The 20,712-nt window shown below is 41.3% G+C and overlaps 1 protein-coding gene across 3 annotated transcripts in view; it reads right to left on the bottom strand.

The window, feature by feature from the left end:
- Positions 1-20,712, bottom strand: part of PRICKLE1 (prickle planar cell polarity protein 1) — a 109,371-nt gene that overhangs the window by 41,837 nt on the left and 46,822 nt on the right. The window lies entirely within an intron of this gene.

Raw genomic sequence — 20,712 nt, forward strand, 5'->3', positions numbered from 1 at the left:
CTTTATTTCCACACTTTTTTCCTTCCCTAACTCAATTACCATAATAAAGGGATGAAGCCTAGGTCAAGTTTGAGATTCCCACATCCTCCACAAATCCCTCCCTGTGGTCCTCCCATCATGAATCTACATGTAATTCGAAAGGGGGTCCTGGTTATTTAATTGAGTGACAAAGGGGATTCTTGAGGAAAAGAGGTTTGACACAAACATCTCGTTTAAATTTTACGTCTGTGGCAAAAACAACAACAAAACCCCCACCTCCTCACAAAAATCATGCATGGATTTTAGAAGTTCTAAATGATCATCACACTGGAGTATTAATTCTGCTGATGGTGTTTTTAAAAGGGAAATGAGATGCGAAGAAAAGTGGAGTTCTAGGAAAAGCCTATGTCATAAAATATGAGGGTGTTTAAAAAGCAGGGGATGTTAAAAGTTGAATGCAGATTTCTGAAAGCAGAGCCAGAGGAAGCTCAGAGGCGCCTCCTCTGGACCAGAGTCCTGGGAGTGGTGCCAGGAAGGGAAACTTCTTGTTCAGGGAAATCTGGTGGGCAGATTATAGGAAAACTGCTTAGTTATCATCCAAGGGTCCTTAAGGAGAATATTCCAATGATGAACAAGTGTACCTGCCTCCCAAATGAGCACATTTGGGCAGAACGTCTGAATGGAACTTGGGCCACTTGGAAGCGATTCTACACTCGGGGCTACTTCTTCTCCCTTTTGGTGGCATCCAAGCACGGTAAGTACAATAGGGGGCTAGACTGCTGCAGACTGGGCTGTGTTGAAATTAATGAGGTTTGTATTAGTAAGGACTCTTTTTGTAAGTAACAGAAACCAGACTAATTTAAGGGAAAAAAGGGTGGGGAGTGACCACTTCCTGGATGGGTACAAGAGGTGTCTCAGGCAACCCAGAGCAGGATTGTAGCTGAGCTTCAGAAAATGTGATTCAGAAATCCAGACAGTACTCTTGCTTCCTCTAGTCTTCCGTCTGCTTCTTTCCGGTTAACATTTTGTGCTTCTTTCCTTTCAGACAGGGCTTCGTGGCTCCTTAGTCTATGAGGTTAAAAAATGGCCCCCCTCTCAGTTCTGGGGTTGGAATGCAACGTGACCACCAAGGGCCCCACTCCTTGACCACGTATCCACGTGGGTAAATGGATTTGGATTTGGGCATGTGTGTTTTACGGGCTGCAGGCCAGGAATTCCCAGTGAAGGTGGAATTGTTTCTGTCCTGCACAGATACTCCAAAAGTGTCTATTAAATGGATTAAAAAATCCTATTTGTACAATGGGGCAAGAGTACCTGCTATTAGATATTATGGATGGGCATTGTCCCTAATGATGGTGAGCCAAGAGCAACTGGTGCTGAGCTGGTTGACAGTTTAAGAATCACCTGGGGGCTTCCCTGGTGGTGCAGTGGTTGAGAGTCCGCCTGCCGATGCAGGGGACGCGGGTTCATGCCCCGGTCCGGGAAGATCCCACATGCCGCAGAGCGGCTGGGCCCGTGAGCCATGGCCGCGGAGCCTGTGCTCCGCAACGGGAGAGGCCACAATGGTGAGAGGCCCGCGTACCAAAAAAAAAAAAAAAAAAAAAAGAATCACCTGGAAAAGCCTAAAAATATACAGAAGCCTGGACCACATCCCTACAGATTTTGATTCAATTAAGTCTGAGTTAGGACCCAGAAATTTGCATTTCAGACAGTCTTCCCAGGTAACTGCAGTTTGTAACTGGGTTTAGGAACCATGCATTGGTCTATAGACACCATTCACTTTGGTTACTAGCTCTCCTAAGACAGTGGTAAATTTGTGGAATGAAAAAGAGAAGCTACTGCAAGTTCTCGTTGAGTAGTTGGTCGAAGCACAATTCTATCCTCCAGCGTCTTCAATGTTGCTTACGAAGCAGGCATGCTGATGCGTAAACCTCAGATCTCTTTCATAAAGAGTTCTAAAGGGATGCATGTCATTTTAGGGATCTGACTCACCTTAGTTAAGATGTCCTGCTCAAGTGAAAGTTAACTTCTCTTTTATTATATTAGGGGAAACTATTCTTTTGATGTGGCCTGTGGTGCTGGTTTTAATCCATAAAACATTTGAGAACTATGGTTTCTAGAATGGGTTAGAAAAAAGCATGAAGTGAGAAATTCAGAACTCAAGCCATTTAATATCTAATATCTTGGGGGACATACAATGCTGAATTTTATTTATGCATAGTTTCTGTCATTTCAACACATTTCCTCTGCAAAAGCTCCACTCTCAGGATGCTTTTGAGGCGAGTTCTGCTCCCACTGATGTAAATTAACTGCTGTCCTGCTGGGTAAGGCTGTTGAAACTTCAAGGCTGCTGGGAAGCTGCTGTCTCCCTGAGTTCTGAGTGTTCATTAGCTTCCCAGCACATGAACACACAGCAAGTAGATCACATGTCATTTCGGGAGACAGGGGATATGTATGTACTGAAAATACTAAGAAGATCAAGGTGTGTAGACAAAACAGAAAAATAACAAATCACGTGACCCTTATAGACATAAGCTGGGAAGGTGTGTGAACTAAACAAACTAATTCACTGGGAGAGCACTGTCTTGGCAGAGGATAGAAAAGGCTTCCCCCATCCCACAACTTGCTGTCTGTCCCAAAGTAACAACAACAAACGATTCGCTGTCCACAACTCTATCTCTTGCTGTTCTCTGCTACAGTATTTTCCCTTCCTTCTTGCACCAGCTTTTCTCGCGCTCAGTCTTCTATTTTATTGTATTACATGGAAGATTTTTTCCTCCAGATATTATTAATATTACCGTAAGAAAGAATTCTTCTGGAGGAACTAACCTCCAATCCCCATCACACCATCCATCAATGAAGACGGCATCGTGCTGAGCAGAAAGCAGACCCTAAATGAGGTTGATGGACATTTCCAAAGCCAACGCATCTGTGTTGATTTAATGCAGGGAAACAGAAGATGACTACGGTTAGTCATGTGACAGATGACATAGAAGCTTATCACCAGGCTGAATCGCAGTATTGACAGGATTAGCTTTTCCTCATTAGTCAGAGAACAAGATAAATACATATCTGAGGACACAGAGTAGGATAGGATTACACCTCCTGTTCCTGTGTGATTTTTATCAGGATATGAAATGCAATTACGTCAATCTTATTTGAGTTAATCCATCAATTTGTCACTATGGGGTTTTACAAAAGTTAACTGTATAAATAAGCAAAAGTGAAAATATACTTTAACAACCATTCAGAACACTGCTTTTACATTTATAAAAACTCATGAAAAGATAATAATCCTTCTTTTGGAATGGTTACAGTGGAAAATGAGAAGTATGGAGAATGTGGCTCTGAGAAGGAAGGAGGGAACAGGGAACGGGGAAGGGGGTGGAATGTTTGTCCTAGACTAAGAATTTTTATAAAGGATCCTCCCCACTCATGCTGCTTAAGGGCACTAAGAACTTATTATATGGCAATCATCTTAGCACAACATACTTTCCTGTTAGAATATCCTGTACCATGGAGTTTTTTGGCTGAAAACTGAAGTATGCCTGAACATAACGTGTAATGTAATTCCCACAAATGAGCTACTGTTTGGGGGTTAAAAAAGGCAAGTGGTAATAAATCTGTAAATCCCTACTTCAGTTTTTAGGATAACCTTTATTGGTCTGGGCTCAACAGTTTTATGTACGGGTATATAACATATACCCAATTAGAAATCCATCAACAGAACTCACTGGCTGGAAGACCTTTACCCTCTGGGCCTCAATTTCACCTCCACAAAATGGTAGAGGATCTCTGAGGTCTTTGGGCTGTGAAATCCTCTAGTTCTCTGAATTCTTCAGTCTAGAAAACCTAGGGATGGAGGTCAGCTGTATGCACAGGGGCCACTTTAACCAAAGGCTGCTTTTAGCATTTATTGCCACACCCCAGCATGATGAAGTGGACCCAATGCCCGAATTCCCAGCGAGGGCAGCAGGAGAGAAGCCCCCACACAGTGATGGGCCTGACCGCCTGTGCAGCCTCACGGACCCTTCTTGCCTCTTTGGGGTTTAGACGGTACAAAACTTCCAATGAAAGTTCCCAGGCATGTACCCTAAATTCCCCATCTCATCCGCGGCTCCTTAGTCTGAATAGAAAATTCTATTTCGGGAAACCATCTCGGGATACCTTTAGGCTAACGTGAAGGAACAGTTGGAAAGCGAACTCGGACATGAAACATAGAAACTCTCAAAGAACTGCTGAAAAAGGAAAATGAGATTCTTCCTTTAAAGCACACTCCAGAATAAAGTTCTAAAGGACTTCTAAAGAATAATGTCGCCACAGCACCTCTCACTTCCCTACCATATTCTGTTCACCCTTTAAGCATTTGTGTGATGTCTGGGGTCTCCGCTGGGCTGGAGGACGTATGTAGATGGAGAGCGAGATGGTCTTGCTCAGCACTGCCCCCGAAAACAAGCCTAACACCCGTCACGCCGTCAGGACTGACAAAGGTTTGTTGAGTGACTGAATGGTTGAATGATGGGTGCCATTCATTTTATGAGAATATCCAAGATGTGGAACATTCAGGATATTAAAATGTCAATTAAAAAATGATTACCATGCACCCAGTTTTTCTACTTTTCTGTTCTACCAATGACCTTTATTAAGAAATAAGTCATGCCATTTGGTCTGAAAGATAATCAAGATCATTTTTTAGTCAGAAACATAACATTTTCTTGAAAAAGTCTTTAACTGAGTTTCATCTGTATTTTATTCCGGGTACAATTCATCTTTTTGTTATGAGTAAACAAACAAATCCCCCAAATTGATACCATTTCCCAAAAATCTTCATTGAGGGGGGCTACTGGAAGGTTTACATCTTTGTCAGAAAGGAGCTCAGGCCCTAGCCTGTGTCCTTACTGAAGAGCTTGAAAAAAACCTTTATTTACCTGCCTAGCAGGGACACTAACCTGCTCCATTCAGAGCTCTAATAAAAAGTGTGTGATAAAAATGCCAGGGCTTGCTTATCTCAAAAGATTCTTCCTAGTTCAAAGGGTCAGTTTCACACCAGGGTCCCAAGTCTTATCGGCTAGCTCTTCAGAGCCCTGCCATTGTAAAACAAAGGATTTCTCCAACTGGCATGACAATGGTACAACCACCAGACACTTCAAAAGAAGCGGGCACCGCACAGAGGATGCCCTGAGTTTGCCCCTCACTGGGATGTTTACACACGCGCGTTCCAACAGCTCAGCCCACAATAAAGGCCAGGCGGGACAGTCAAGGGCATGCCGCCTGCAGAGTAGTCAAGGACTCTGTCTTTACCGATAAAGCCAGGCGAAACTTCAGTTTAAACACCATTTACTCCCAACATGGAGTTCTCAAAAGCCAGGGTCTCATTTTTCTACTAGGGTGAGGAAGCTGCCAGGGGATGGAAGTGAGCTTCAGCGCAGCGTCCTCAGCACATAATTAGAGAGAGACAGAGAGAAAGAAGTATGTCTGCCGATAACCCAGAATCATCTGCAGGTGTCCGCATGAAATTTGCAGATGTGGATAAAAATAAAAGTAAAACTCTACACTGGCTTCGCAGGATGCAAAGAGAAAGCCTACAGGTATGAGGATAACAGAAGAAAAGAATTTGCTGTATTCCCTCTAAGGGTCTGGCCTTGTGATGGGGGCTCTGATCTGTTGGCCTGGTTTGTTTAACTTCCCTGAAAATCAAAAACAAATACCAACTCTCCCAAATCAAGTTCCACAGGAGAACAGGTATGGAAATGATTGAAAAACTTACCTTTGAGGTTCCCCAGGCCTTTCTAGGAGATGTGTATTACAGACATGTATAGACAGTGTCATTTCAAAGAAACCCAGGCACTTAGATACTGGAAGCAGGAGGCCAAATAAGGAACAGCTTGATTTTGTCGACATCAAACAGTAAGTTATAAGGTTTTCTTTATTTTTCAAAGCCTGTACTTTGTACATTCTAGGATATCAAGGGTGTTTTGTTTTGTTTTTTTTTTTTTTGTGGTACGCGGGCCTCTCACTGTTGTGGCCTCTCCCATTGCGGAGCGCAGGCTCCGGACGCACAGGCTCAGCGGCCATGGCTCACGGGCCCAGCCGCCCTGCGGCACGTGGGATCCTCCCGGACCGGGGCACGAACCCGTGTCCCCTGCATCGGCAGGCGGACTCTCAACCACTGCGCCACCAGGGAAGCCCCAAGGGTGTTTTAAAAACAAGCAAACAACCTCCAATTATTATAGGGAACCCTTTGTACTTTGCAAAGAGCTTGGTGGCCTTGCTAGAGACCAATAGGACTGTGAGGTCTGGGCAGTCCTTGAAGCCATCACTCTACCCCCAGTGGGGTCGTGCTATTCAAGCAACCTCGCCCTAGTTCTTTTCAGGTTCCTGTTTATGCTTCAACCCCAATGAGGAGCCTGAATGCCTAACAGTGCATGTCCTACTAATCAACCAAAGGGGGAAAAAAAGAGTTCAGACAAGGTTCTCAGGGAGATGGACAGATTTGTTTTTGTCAAGAAATAATTTCAACAGGCATTTTAGTGAGCCCGTCATGCATCCACCCTAGTTAAAATTGCACCCAGCTCTCTCTCTGCCCCTTACTTCTCATCTCTTTCTCCCGAGTTATTTTTCTTCATAGCTCCCAGCCCCATCTCACAGACTCTTGTTTTGTTTGGCCCCTGCCTCCATCCCTGCCCCCAACACCACTAGAATGTAAGCTCCACCAGGCAAGGATTTCTGTCAATTGTGTTCACCGATGTAGGTCCAGGACCTGGTGCATAGTAGGTACTCAATTAATATGTGTTACATAAATGGATATAAGCAACCGTGCTGGACACTGCGGTATAAAGAGGAACAACAGCTGCTTTTTGCCCTGAAGCAACTCACTACTCCCTCTATTTAAATATATACTGTCAATTCTTTCCTCATTTTTATGTCTCTCTTAAAGCTTTAGTGTGTCTCTTTTAAAAAAAATTACACAATAAAACATGGATATAATCTCACTGTATATTAGTGAGCTATTCAATTTAGTATATACAGTAGCCCCAAGACTACAACCATTCCAAAATATATTTGTTGTCTTTAAAAATCCTTTGAGGCATCTTCATTGCAATAAAATAGTCCAACAGTTGTTTGGTATACAAATATATCCCCAAATCATGAAACATTAATGATCTAATAAAAGCAATTAGTTTCAGGTTGCAGCAAATGAAACTATGTCTTCCATTCTGGAATTACAGATCCTTTTATTTTCTGCATTTCATATTTTCCTGTGTGTGTGCTGGGAGACTATTAAATCCCCCACCAGATAGAACTCTTATCTCATGGTTACTCAGTGGAAGAAGAATGATCATTATCTATTTTTTTTTTCTGAATTTCTTGCCAGTGTTCTTATAAGAAACAGACATCCAAATACGGCTTAATTTTGGTTACAAGAGAATGATTGCATGCAGACCAACAAAAATGCCTTGGGAAACTCACTGGCTGATAAGCTAAAATTAAATCTGAACAATTTACCTATTATACATTGTCAAATTGAAACATCCACATTATCAAAAATGAAAACAAAGTTTCTTTGCCCATCCTGGCCTATTCCACTTTTCAAGTTTCGTTTTTAAAATTTCATTTCATTGAAATTATACAAGCACATACTTGAAAAATCAAACAATTCTAAAAGGCTTTTTTTGAAAAATAGCAGTCCCTTCCTGTGCCTCCCTCTCCCCTTTTCTGCTTCCCAAAGGCAGCCAAGTTCATCGCTTTTTATTGATCCTTTTACTATTTATCTCTACTTCTCTAGATAGTTCAGAGATATTAATACTTTGATTTTTCTTTTTAAAAAATGTATTATCTATTAACTCCTACCCTCACTCTATCTCACGCACCCTTTCATGGGAGGTAAACCTGTCGAAACCTTGCATCCCTGATATTACCATGACCTACCCTTAACTTCAAATGATACTTTGATGGACTAGTGAATTCTAAGCCCAAACTGATTTCTCCAGAGAATTCTGAAGGCACTACTCTGCTGTCTCTTAGCTGCCAGCGTTGCCATTCTGATTCTTCATCCTTTACATGAAACATGTTTTTCTACACTTTCTGAAAGGTTGTAGGACCTTTTATATTCTTAGCATTCTAAAATTACCTGATGATGTGCCTTCATATTGACTCTATTTTCATACACTGGACAGGGTATTTGGTGGGCCTTTCAATCCAGAAATTCATTTCCTTCAGTTCAGGAAAATTTATGGAATGATTTCTTTGATGATATTCTCCCCTCCATTTTCTCCTCCTATTTAGATGTTGGTTCCCTGGACCGGACTTCCCATTTTCTCATCTTCTCTCTCATATTTTGCATTTCTTAGTGCTTTCATTTTACTTTCTAGGAGATTTTCTATTATTGTAGCTTCCAAGCCTTCTAGGGGATGGTTTTTCATTTCTTATTTTTAATTTCCAAGAGTTGCTTTGTTTGCCCATGAAGGTTCCTTTTTTGTAGCATTCTGTTCTTGTTTACTGGGTACACTATCTTCTCCTTTCTCAGACAATGCTAATTTTATATATATTTTTTTCTTTTTTTTTTTAAGTGTTCTTCTCCCTGGGTAGTATCTGTTCTATTGGTACTCTCTCTCGCTCTCTCTCTGTTCATTTCATATTAGATATTTCTTCCAATGTCTTCCAGACATTCTTCCAATGTCTGATGATCCTTGGCTATCTGTTCATATTTCAGAGTGAGACACTAAAAATTTGATTGGATGCTGTCTGTTTTTGGGAGAATGGGGTCAGGGGAAGGGAGCTTTTTGACTCTGCCTTCACTCTAGATTAAGATAATACAGGAACCCCCCAAAGTCAGTATCTCTAGTTTTGTTTCATCTTTTGCCCACTTTTGGCTAACCAGATTCTCCAGAGAACACTTCCCATTTCCTGCCTACAGGATGATACCCAGCTGAATCATGTGGAAGGCAAGTTGAGGCATGTTACCTGACTCCTCTGGTTTTGGTTAGGGATCCCTGTATGGTCAGGCCACCCAAGATGCCTGTTCTCTTGCTCTCTGTACAGTCCCTGCTTGACCAGTGCCTGCTTTAGCTACACGCTACTCGCATAACTGACCTTCCTACATACTTGCCCCAGGCCCAAAGCTAATGATTGTTCTAGCTTTAGATCAGAACCCTCCACTATGCTTATCAAAGAGGTGGTGAGGGTTGTGCCCCTCTGCTAGCTTCCTGGTAACCAATGAGCCAACCTGTTGTCAACTCCCATTATAACTGGTAATCTCCCGTTCCCCCTGGGAGCAAAGGCTGCCGCCACGTCCTGTCCTCTGTCCATGGCACACAGTGGGTGTCACTCCAGGACCTTGCTTCAGACATGTAAGCTGCCCCTGTCCATTAAACCACTGATGTCTCTGCTGCTGACTCCAGGCTCTTTCTTCGCTCTTGAAGCTGGGCAAGTGCAGGCGTAGTGGGCCTGTGGGGTGCAGCCCGACAGCCCCTCCCTCAGTTGTGCTTGGTGTCTCACAGGCTAGAGAGGCTTGTTCTACTCTCCCAAGGGTAAACCTTCTTGAGCCTTTTGGGACGTCTACGGTATAACACAGGTTGCATCTCAACTTTCTCTAGTTCTAGATTAGGATCTGCTTTCTTGAGTCTTCTAAGTCGGTTACCAATTACAGTCATACCTCAGCATCCACGGGGGATTGGTTCCAGGACCCCCCCATAGAATGTTCAATTCCCTTTATAGTCCATCCTCTGTATGCGAGAATGCAGAACCCATGGGTACAGAGGGTGACTGTATCCTGCTTCCAGCCTCCAAGATGTGTTATTTTCTTCTTTCCCATTCTCATCTTTGTGGGTTATCTCCTTTTAAAAAGTAATTTATTTACTGTCATCTTAGTGAAATTCTGAAAGAGGACAGAGCTAAACGTGCATATTCAATCTGCCATCTTTAACCAGAGGTCCCTATTTCATTTTTTCCACGGGCTTATTTTTAAGGCCATCCTCGAATACCAGTCTCACTGCCTCCTCCCAGCTCAAGGTCACCTTACAGCTCTTAAGTCCCGAGTTTGAAGGAAAAGGAAAGGAATTTCTGTTGATAAAAGGCAAATGCGTCCTTACTGGACACTGAACAAGAAGAGTGGGGACTTGAGTAGTCTGAAAGGTGTTTCTCTGCATAACAGATGGGTTTCTTTCTGCACATCAGATGGACATGAATTTCTAGAGCACGAAGGAGGAACTAAAAGGTCTCAGGATGTCTCTTCTAGATCTGAGTTTGTAAGTCTAAAAATAAGAGAATTAAAAACCCAGCCTAGTATAATGCCTTCATTTCATAAGCAAGAAAACTGATTTTACTGTAAAAGTTAGCTTAATGAAAAGCAACAGAAATTTTTAAGGACAGATATCTTGATAGCACTATGACTGCTTGCCTGCTAACAAGGACAACTTTTTATACCCTGGAGAATTTCTCATTGTTTTCAACTGATGTGCCTTTCCCTAATAAGCACAAACAATAAATATACAACATGCTGAAATCCATATGTTGTGTTTTTATTTTTTAACAAATCAAAGTTATTTAAGTTCTGACACAACAACAGCTGTCAACTTAATTTTAAAATGTTAAAAATAGCTCAGGGGTCCTTAATTTTTCTATATTTGTCCTTGCATCTGTCTTCCAATTTTAAAATGAAAACACTCTTGAATTCACCCATATAAAAGTTATGAGATGAATTTTAATCCCATTTTTATTGAAAACTGAACTGTATTCTATATTAGCATCTAGTCAAATTGATCCTGAAATTTATTTGGCAATATGTACTCACTGTGGCAAGAATAATACATCTTATATTTCTAAAAACAAAAACAAAAAACCTAGCAACAATATCCCTACAGCCTTCCAATAAACTGTAAATTGCGCTTATTGACAAGATAACCTTGGAGCCTTGGTTCACACGGCAGCTTTGCAACTAGCTAGCTGTGCCACCTCCCTGTGTCTCTATTTCCTATTCTCTAAAATGGGGGCAATAATAGCACCTACAGCATGACGGTGCTGATGTGGGCAATAAAAATGGTAATTCATATAGAGTAGCACGTCTTCCACGAGAGGCACTGTGGCTTCATAATGGATAAGTCTCTGCTTTATTTAGGAAAGTCAGACCTGAAATGTTGAAAGAATGGCTACTTTATTTCTCCCTCATGTACATAACCCTCAACAGTAATCACTGTCATCTTTAATACTGAAAAATGTCTTCAACATGACCAATTCTTAAATAGCACTCAGGGAACTAAACTATTGCCTCCCCTGTGTTTTTTTGTTTGTTTGGTTGGTTGGTTTTTTTGGCTGCACCACGTGGCAGGCAGGATCTTAGTACCCTGACCAGGGATCAAACCCACACCCCTGCCGCGGAAGCACGGAGTCTTAAACCACTGGACCGCCAGGGGAGTCCCTCCACTGTGTTGTTAATAGACACTTACTGAATTTTTAGCTCTAGCTTTAGAGTTTTACCAAAGGAAAGGGATACTTCAAGACTTCTGTGGCTTAATGTACTTGATCAACTCCAACCCCTTCGCTGATCTTGGTGAGTGAATCCTCATCAGTGCCGGTGATGGTAACAAAACAGCATTCTGACACTTCGTACAAAGGCCTATTCTTTTGATTAATCCACAGCTGGATGAACATTGACACAAAACTGCTTTACGGAATTCTAGACCAGTGATGGGGTAGGTGAGGGAACACCTCTAGAAATGGTTAGCTAAAAGGAGTGGGGGGAAGTTGGGCAGTTTGAAAACAAAGCAGAACTTTCCTGGGGCTTTGAATGTTTTAATCCAGTGTTTACTTTACTTAGCAATTCAAATAACATTAAAGGCAGACCTATGTGTTTAGCAGCATAGGCATGTGCTTTGAAAAACAGTTGAGAGGGGCTTCCCTGGTGGCGCAGTGGTTGAGAGTCCGCCTGCCGATGCAGGGGACGCGGGTTCGTGCCCCGGTCCGGGAAGATCCCACGTGCCGCGGAGCAGCTGGGCCCGTGAGCCATGGCCGCTGAGCCTGCGAGTCCGGAGCCTGTGCTCCGCGACGGGAGAGGCCGCAACAGTGAGAAGCCCGCGTAACCGCAAAATAAATAAATAAATAAATAATAAAAACAGTTGAGAAATACTGCTCTAAACCAGAATTTCTCAATCTTCTTTGTCTCGATCAGGATGAGTAGCAGTCCCCAGGATGGTGTATTTCAACCCACAGCACTCCGTCCCCTGCAGTTCCGATATGGCACACCCTTCCAGCAGCCACTGCTTACGTAACGTAACCACACACCCCATTTTGATTTGGAAAATCTCAGTTTGTGCCTCCTTTCCACATACAATTATTGACGGCACCCTCTTTCAACCTCTCAAGTGCTCAGGTTTGGACAAAAAATGAAAAGGTCACTGTATACCTGAGTCCCCAGATCTATGGTGGATCAGGAGTCCCGGAAGTAAGAGAGTTATATGGAATCTGCACAGGAGAACAGATGATTCCCCCAATACACCCTGGCAACCGAACCGCTCACCATGTTTTTCCGACAGAACCAACCTAACATGTGGAAAAGAAAGACGCAGGGCCTTGGTGGACAACATACATCAGAAGACTATTAAGAGACAGTGGCCTGTGCAGAAGGACATCCCTGAGTTGGAATGCCAGCTCTCCCATTTAGTAATTTCCTGACGGGGTGGGGGGCATGTCATTTCACTCTCTCTTAGCCTCATTTTCCTCCACTATGCCAAAATTTCCTTCACCAAGTTTCGATGGGGATTAAATGAAATGATGCATGAAAAGTGCTTAGCACAATGGGGAGATTCGGTGAACAAGATCCATGCCAGATAGTCCTTTACATTGTTTTAATTTGATTAAGGCTTCACTTTAGTTTGTGTTATCTGTATAACCTAACAATACACTTTTAATTCAAAAGGTTTTGAACTTAAGAAAAAGTTCTTTAATTTAGGCAGAGCCTCAAACTGTCGATTGAATTTGGTTGGTTAGCAATACAGTGAGGTACTGCAAATCAGAATGTAAGCGTCAAATAAATTTCACTATATGCACAATCTGAATCGGATGTAATGTCATGTTTGATAGTGTGTGCTTACATCTACTGATACAAGGATAAACGAGTTAATCTAGGCAATTTATACTGTATTAATACAAATGTTGATTATATAATTGGAAGTCAAAAGAGTGATGGCAAAGAAACTTTAAAACCTTATTTTGAGGAACATTATATTTCTTTCCTAATTACATAATTAATGGATGAAGAGAAATACTTTTAAAACCACAATGTATTTCAATTTCAAGACAGCTAGGAAGGGAATACAGTTAAAAGTGATTAACAGTAGAAATTAACCAACCAGTTAAAATTCAGAAGAAATGGTCTGCTGCAATCTGTCCCATTTCTCCCAGCACTGAGAATGTCTATGAAGACACTAGCTGTATAAACCAACAGTGAGGAGTGAGACAACTGCCCTCAGAACAACCGAATTCGGTTTTAATTATCTAAATACTTCAAATGAAATCAGGGGATTTTTAGGACTGCCATTTTCTACTTTGCTTGCACAACTAAATGACTACAGTCCATTTGCAATAGAACCAGATCAAAGCAGACAAGTTTTACTGAGTTTTACTCAGGTAATTCAGGCTATATCTTGGCCTTGAAATTTGCAAGTTTGGTATTGTAAACCCTGGTTTCTAAGTTATACCACATCACAGTCCATAGAATTACCACCTAATGTGACTAGAGAAAGTATATTTATCTGACAGCGTATCTCGTTTTAATAAATGTAGCCAACAGTCAAAAAATACCCTAAAAATTTGAAAATGAGAGCTATGCACATCTGGCGGGGTTTGGGACTTGGCCACATTAACGCTCCTTTCCTTTGCACCTCCTGTGGCACTTGGCCATGGGAAACCCACCACTGCACCAAGTGAGTTTTATTACTTTGGTGGCTGAGCAAAGTTTTCCTTTTTTCCATTAGCAAACAGAATCTTTCTTTAAAGCAAGACACTGGCAAAGTTATTTTTAAAGTGGATATGTTACATAAATTTGATCTTAAGGGATCTAGGAATTTTCAGTGAACTCTCATAAAGCAATGCTTTCTTTGTGCTACTCCACCTGTTTTATCCTTAACCACTTTAATATAAAGACTGCCCATGTCCCAAAGCAGTTCATGTTAGCTGAAAGGTGATTCTAAAAGACGTTTTTTTTTTTTTTTTAAGTTCTTTTTAAACTTGGAGCAGGTATTTAAAGGTTAATCAAGCTGCCCATTATCGGAATTTCCCTCTAGCCCAATTGATGCAGGGGCACCTCTTGAATTGTGAACAGGACACAGGGAACTAGGTCTTTTAATGGCTACTTTACAAAAAGGTCACAGGGTAAATATTTCAATAAACTCTTTTTCACAAAAGTGCATCTGTTCCCACCCTGTGTGAAACAATAGGCTGATACTAACCACCTTTCTTGAGTCTTCAAACGACCAAGAAAGGAAAGAAAGAAGACGGGTGGAAGCAATGGATTTTCATATGCATGTCTTTCACATCCTCAGGGTTTCAGATGGTTCAAGGAATGCCCAATTATAAATATGAACCCTCTTGGTGTATTAAAGGGCAAATATCTGGGGGTCACATTACGTAGTACAGGTGGAAATACATCTTACAAACACAGTCAAAACAGGTGACCTGTATAAACCTGCAACTTTTATCTATCTGCAAACTTAACCAAACTTATCCCATGCTTAAATGAAATTAAACCTTGTCAGCCACAAAGTTCAGGATAAAGATCTTGGATGTCAGGGACTTCCCAGGTGGCGCAGTGGTTAAGAATTCGCCTGCCAATGCAGGGGACACGGGTTCGATCCCTGGTCTGGGAAGATCCCACATGCCACGGAGCAAGTAAGCCCGTGCGCCACAACTACTGAAGCCCGTGCACTCTAGGGCCCGCGTGCTGCAACTACGGAAGCCCGTGATGACTAGAGCCAGTGCTCTGCAATAAGAGAAGCCACCACAATGTGGCCCATGCACCACACCAAAGAGTAGCTCCCGCTCACCCCAGCTAGAGAAAGCCCGCGCACAGCAACAAGACCCAACGCAGCCAAAATAAAAATTAAAAAAAAAAAAAAGATTTTGGATGTCAAACATAGCATTCTGAAGCAAGTTTTTATTAACTAGGCATTTTGTAAATAACATTTATCTTCAAAGTACCAACACAATACTCATTCCCAGGTAAATAGTAAGTGCCTAGAAACAACAATTCAACAATGTTGAATTAATTTATGACCCTAAACATTCTTTCCTCTGAAATATATTTTAACACTTTAATTGAATTAACCATGGCTTCACTGAGCTAATAAAAGGCACTTCCTATCTTTAAGCTAATTTTATTTCCATTAAAATGGCCTTTGCAACACAGGTAATTTGAAACAGCAAGCACACCTATAATACAGCAGCTTTACAAAGTGTTGTTTTGTATAGAATGTGTGATTATGAAAATCAAGGCTATTCTGAAACACTGCAAATAATAGAAAAACAAAGAACCAGTAAGTGCAAGCACCTGAATTTTAGTCATGTATTCCTTTTCAAATTATTTTTTTCCTTACTAACCCAATAGTAAAGTTTTCCTAAAATAAAGACCAAAGTTAAATTATTGAGTAAAAACTGTTGTAATAATTACTGTTTAAATTTTTCACATTTACGTTAAAATTCTTCTTTATTAGTTATGATCCTCTGTAGAAGAAACGTTTGTTTGGAAGACAGTAAGCACAGTGGTTAAGGACGTGGGTTCTAGAATCATCAAGACTTGGTCCACATGGCAGCTCTGTCACTCACTAGCTGTGCCACCTCCCTGGGCCTCCATTTCCTATTCTCGAAAGCAGGGACAATAATGGCACCTACATCAATAGCACCAATAAAAATGATAATTCATATAAAGCACCATGCCTGCTACACAGTAAGTGCTCGACAGATGTTACACGTCACTACTACGAATGGACCACCAAAGACCATCACAACGGGCGAGGAGGGAATGGATGCCTTTTCCCAAGAAATCCGTGTGTTTTCCTGCCTAGAGGGTAGTGAGAGGTTCCGTGGTTGAGAAACAGAGAGTTCAAGTGCGAAATTGTGGACAGAGAGGTCTGGAGGGTGGGCTGGGAGCACTCAGCAAGGGCCTTGCATGAGAACTCCGGCGAAGGGTGACCCACTGGCATGTTGTAGCAGGGCCAGGCCACGATCAGACTGCTCTTCAGAACAGTGGCCGTGGCTGCGGTGTGGAAAAGGGTTCAGAGGAATGCAGGAAGGAGCCTAGGCAGAAAGACCAGTTGGGAAGCTGTTAAATAATCACGGTGCCTTAAGTGTGGCAATGAAAATGAGAGGAAGGCTTAGATTTGAGGGCGAGTTCCCAGGAAGACACAATAGTCTATGGTGCTGGAATGTTACAGGGGCCATTGTGAGATGGCCTTGTCAAGGACAATGTGTCCAATATCAAACTGTGGACCAGCACTATCTCTACACATTCAGATGATTAAGCAGTTAAGAAAGGAGAAATGAGCAAGTCAGACTGGGTCACTGGGAAAGGGTAGAATTTAAGGGTATGTTTTCCTAAAGGAAAATTGCCTCCTTCTCTCTTCCTTCCAACCCAAGATGCAACTCAAGATTCACTTAGCAGGCAACAAGCACTACTGGAGGCCCCATCTCATGACCAGGATACCTTGTCATGAGAAGACTTTACTGGGAACCCATGAAGACATGGCATGCAGAGGGCACTTAATAAACGGCGTGTCTGTGAATTTGATAAGCAGGAAGTGAATAAAACAGTGGACTGGGTCTCAAAATTACCTGAATCTACTGAACTCCTGTGTTTTGATTTTTTTTCATTTATAAAATGGAGATGAGGGCTTCCCTGGTGGTGCAGTGGTTAGAGTCTGCCTGCCAATGCAGGGGACACGGGTTCGAGCCCTGGTCTGGGAAGATCCCACATGCTGTGGAGCAGCTAAGCTCATGCGTCACAACTACTGAGCCTGCGCTCCTGAGCCCACGAGCCACAACTACTGAGACCGCGTGCCACAACTGCTGAAGCCCACATGCCTAGAACCTGTGCTCCACAACAGGAGAAGCCACTGCAATGAGAAGCCTGTGACAAAGAGGGGCCCCCGCTCGCCACAACTAGATAAAGCCTGTGTGCAGCAACGAAGACCCAGTGCAACCAAAAATAAATAAATTTATAAACTAGAGATAAAAATGTTAGGAATTAGAGAAAGAAAATTCTTAAAATAAGCAAGACCTGATCAAGAAGTATTGATATTGGAAAGGAGTAACTACCCAAGTTCTGTATCTAATGATAAGCAATCTATTAAAAATTTTATATATACTCTATACTCTTTAATGTCTCTCTAAAGTTTTATTTTGTATCTTTTTGCCATAAAGCAATTAAACAAATAAAATGAAGTGCAAGCTTTCTCAAATTTACATGGGAAAGCTAAATTTGTATGGAAGTCTTACTGTGGAAAAAATTATATTTAAGGAAAATTTTCAGAAAAACTTCTTAAGTTTGAGAAAAACTGAATATTTGCAAGAAGTCTTCATATTTATAAAGATAAGAACATAATAATTATGGCCTGGTTTTACAGTTACCTTTAAACATTATTTCATAGTAAAACATTATTATTTTAAAGATCTTAGGTATTAGGAAAATGTTAAATGTATTAAATTTAAATTGCCAGAAATTTTTATATTCTATCAATCAGGCAGAATTTGATTTAATTAGAAATGTCTGGAATGTAACAGTGAGACTCCATTTGATAGTCTCACAGCGGCTCAAAAAATACCCACTGCCATACCTTTTAGAATGGCCAAAATTCAGAACACTGACAACACCAAATGCTGGTGAAGATGTGGAGCAATAAGAACTCTCATTCAGGGCTTCCCTGGTGACGCAGTGGTTGAGAGTCTGCCTGCCAACGTAGGGGACACGGGTTCGTGCCCCAGTCCGGGAAGATCGGGAGAGGCCACAACAGTGAGAGGCCCGCGTACCGCAAAAAAAAAAAAAAAAAAATTCATTGCTGGTAGGAATGCAAATGGTGCAGCCACTTTGGAAGGCAATTTGGTGGTTTCTTACAAAACTAAACATACTCTTACCATACGATTCAGCAGTCACACTCCTTGGTATTTACCCAAAGGAGTTGAAAACTTATGTTTACAGAAATATGGATGTTTATAGCAGCTTTATTCATAATTGCCAAAACTTGAAAGCAACTAAGATGTCCTTCAATAGGTAAATGGGTAAATAAACTGCAGTACACCCAGAAAATAGAATATTCAGAATAGAATATTCTCTAAAAGAATAATAGAATATTCTCTAAAAGAAAGAAGGAATGAAGCCATGAAAAGACATGGTGGAAACCTAAATGCATATTCCTAGGTGAAAGAAACCAATCAGAAAAGGCTACATACTATTGATTCCAACAATATGACATTCAGGGAAAGAAGACAGTAAAAAGATGAGTGGTTGCCAGAGGCTGGGGGAAGGTGGAGCACAGACGATCTTTAGGGCAGAGAAGATACTCTGTATACCACAATGATGAATACAGGTCGTCATATCCCATACAATATACAACACTATGAATGAACTGTATGTAATGTAAACTATGGGCTTTAGGTGATTATGATGCATCAATGTAGGTTCATCAATTGTAACTAGCGTACCACTGCGGTGAGGGATGCTGATCGCGGGGGAGGCCGTGCACATGGAGGGGCAGGAGGTATGTGGGAAATCTCTGTACCTTCCTCTGTTTTGCTGTGAACCTAAAACTGTACTAAAAAAAATTTCTTTTAATCTGTTGAGTGTGAAAAAAATCAAGAAATAGGGGCTTCCCTGGTGGCGCAGTGGTTGGGAGTCCGCCTGCCGATGCAGGGGGCGGGGTTCGTGCCCCTGTCTGGGAGGATCCCACATGCCGCGGAGCGGCTGGGCCCCTGAGCCATGGCCGCTGAGCCTGTGCGTCCAGAGCCTGTGCTCCGCAACGCGAGAGGCCACAGCAGTGAGAGGCCCGCGTACCACAAAAAAAATTTTTTAAATAAATTAAAAATTTTAAAAAATCAAGAAATAATCATCACATACCTAATATGTAGGTGTACAACGCGCATGTGAAAGAGCTGTGCTAGCTAATTTTTTAAGGACTGCACAGCCCTCCGGCATCATAGTTAGAAAGCAGTCCTTGTAGCCTCTCAAATAAATCTTCATGTGAAAACCAAAAAATGGCTCTTTGCCTCTGAAGTACCACCACTAAGGGAAGCTTCCCTTGAAAGCAGCCCCTCTTCCTCTGTACTTTTTTTTTTTTAAAGAATGGATGTGTCAGATTTAGAACTTCTGCTCTGTGGCACTACACATGGAAACACTTATAAAATCACACTAAAAAATGGCAGGTTCTTTTTTTAATTAGGAAAAATTTCTAGTCCTTCAAAACTAGATATTTTGCTTTGATTTTATTTGTAATCAAAATATTTCTCTGGAAGCATTTTCTGTAGCCTTAATTACTCAGTTAAACATGTTCCTATGTGACTTTCATGTCGCCACTGCATGATAATCCTGCAGATGGCAAAGATTTAATATGGAATTAAACTAAGCTATTAATTATATACACAAGTTAAAAGAAATCTAAATGAATGACCTCTAAAAAATGTTTCTCATACTTGTCTACTTACCTGGGAGATACAAGAGTCAAGCTAGAAACAGAGTGAGGATGAAGTGCTTGTATTTTGCTACTTGTTTTTATGAAATAAAATACTAGCCTTTTATTTAGGATAAAATATGTGATTTATTTAGGATAAAAATGTGATTCTTATAGAAGTCAGGTCATCTCAGATCTACTGCTACTATATCCGATCGAAAATTGAAAAGTATCCCAAGCTTGTAAGATATGGTGTACTTTCATGTACGTTGAACTGAGAGGCAGACAGTGGTGTCTGTAAAAGATGATTTTCACTGAAGACTCAGGTTAAAGTGAATAAATGGAGAACCTTTTTTTTGCAATCAGGTGGCAAAGATGGGAAACATTCACTGCAAGTTAGGAATAAAAGAGTTATGTAAGTATTTTTATCTTGGATGGTTATCTCCTCTGAAGGGAAGACAAAGCAACTAAATAATAATCCAAAATGTATAGATAGTAGAGTCTCACATAACATTATCTTCGGGGACTAAAAATTCTTTTTTGGTAGTTCTGAATACCATTCCATTGGAAGTCAATCTTCTCTTCTCCCCTCACTCATAAGGGGAAAAATCCAGCTTGGAGTTCCTGTTCATGGAGGTAGGGTTTGGATCAAATTCATTAGATCCAAAGTTAGGAAAAAGGAAGAATCTGTCAAGTTGGATTAAATTATGGATTTTTATTTCTGCTTCTTCCATTGGTAGACAACGTAATTCATTATTTTAAATGAAACACTGACAGCTAACCTGAAACTCTTTACTTTATACTTTAGAAATGCCATGAATCATTCCCCCTAAATTATATTGAAGTCACTGTTTTAGTGACATGCTAACTTCCCTAGTCAAACATAAGCTCTCTTTTGAATCAGCATTTTCTTTACTACTCCCCTGGGGAAACGAAAGAGAGTTCAGCAACTCCTGAAGGTTCCTGACTTTTTCCCTAAGAGTCCCTGAGACACTAGAGAAAAGTACAAAAGGCAAAAACCCTAAATGAGCCAGGAAGGTTTCACAGAGGATATACTGGCCAAGTGACACAAAAAAATTAAGTG

The sequence above is a fragment of the Kogia breviceps genome, chromosome 12 (genome assembly GCF_026419965.1).
Source record: "Kogia breviceps isolate mKogBre1 chromosome 12, mKogBre1 haplotype 1, whole genome shotgun sequence".
Lineage (NCBI taxonomy): Eukaryota > Metazoa > Chordata > Mammalia > Artiodactyla > Physeteridae > Kogia > Kogia breviceps.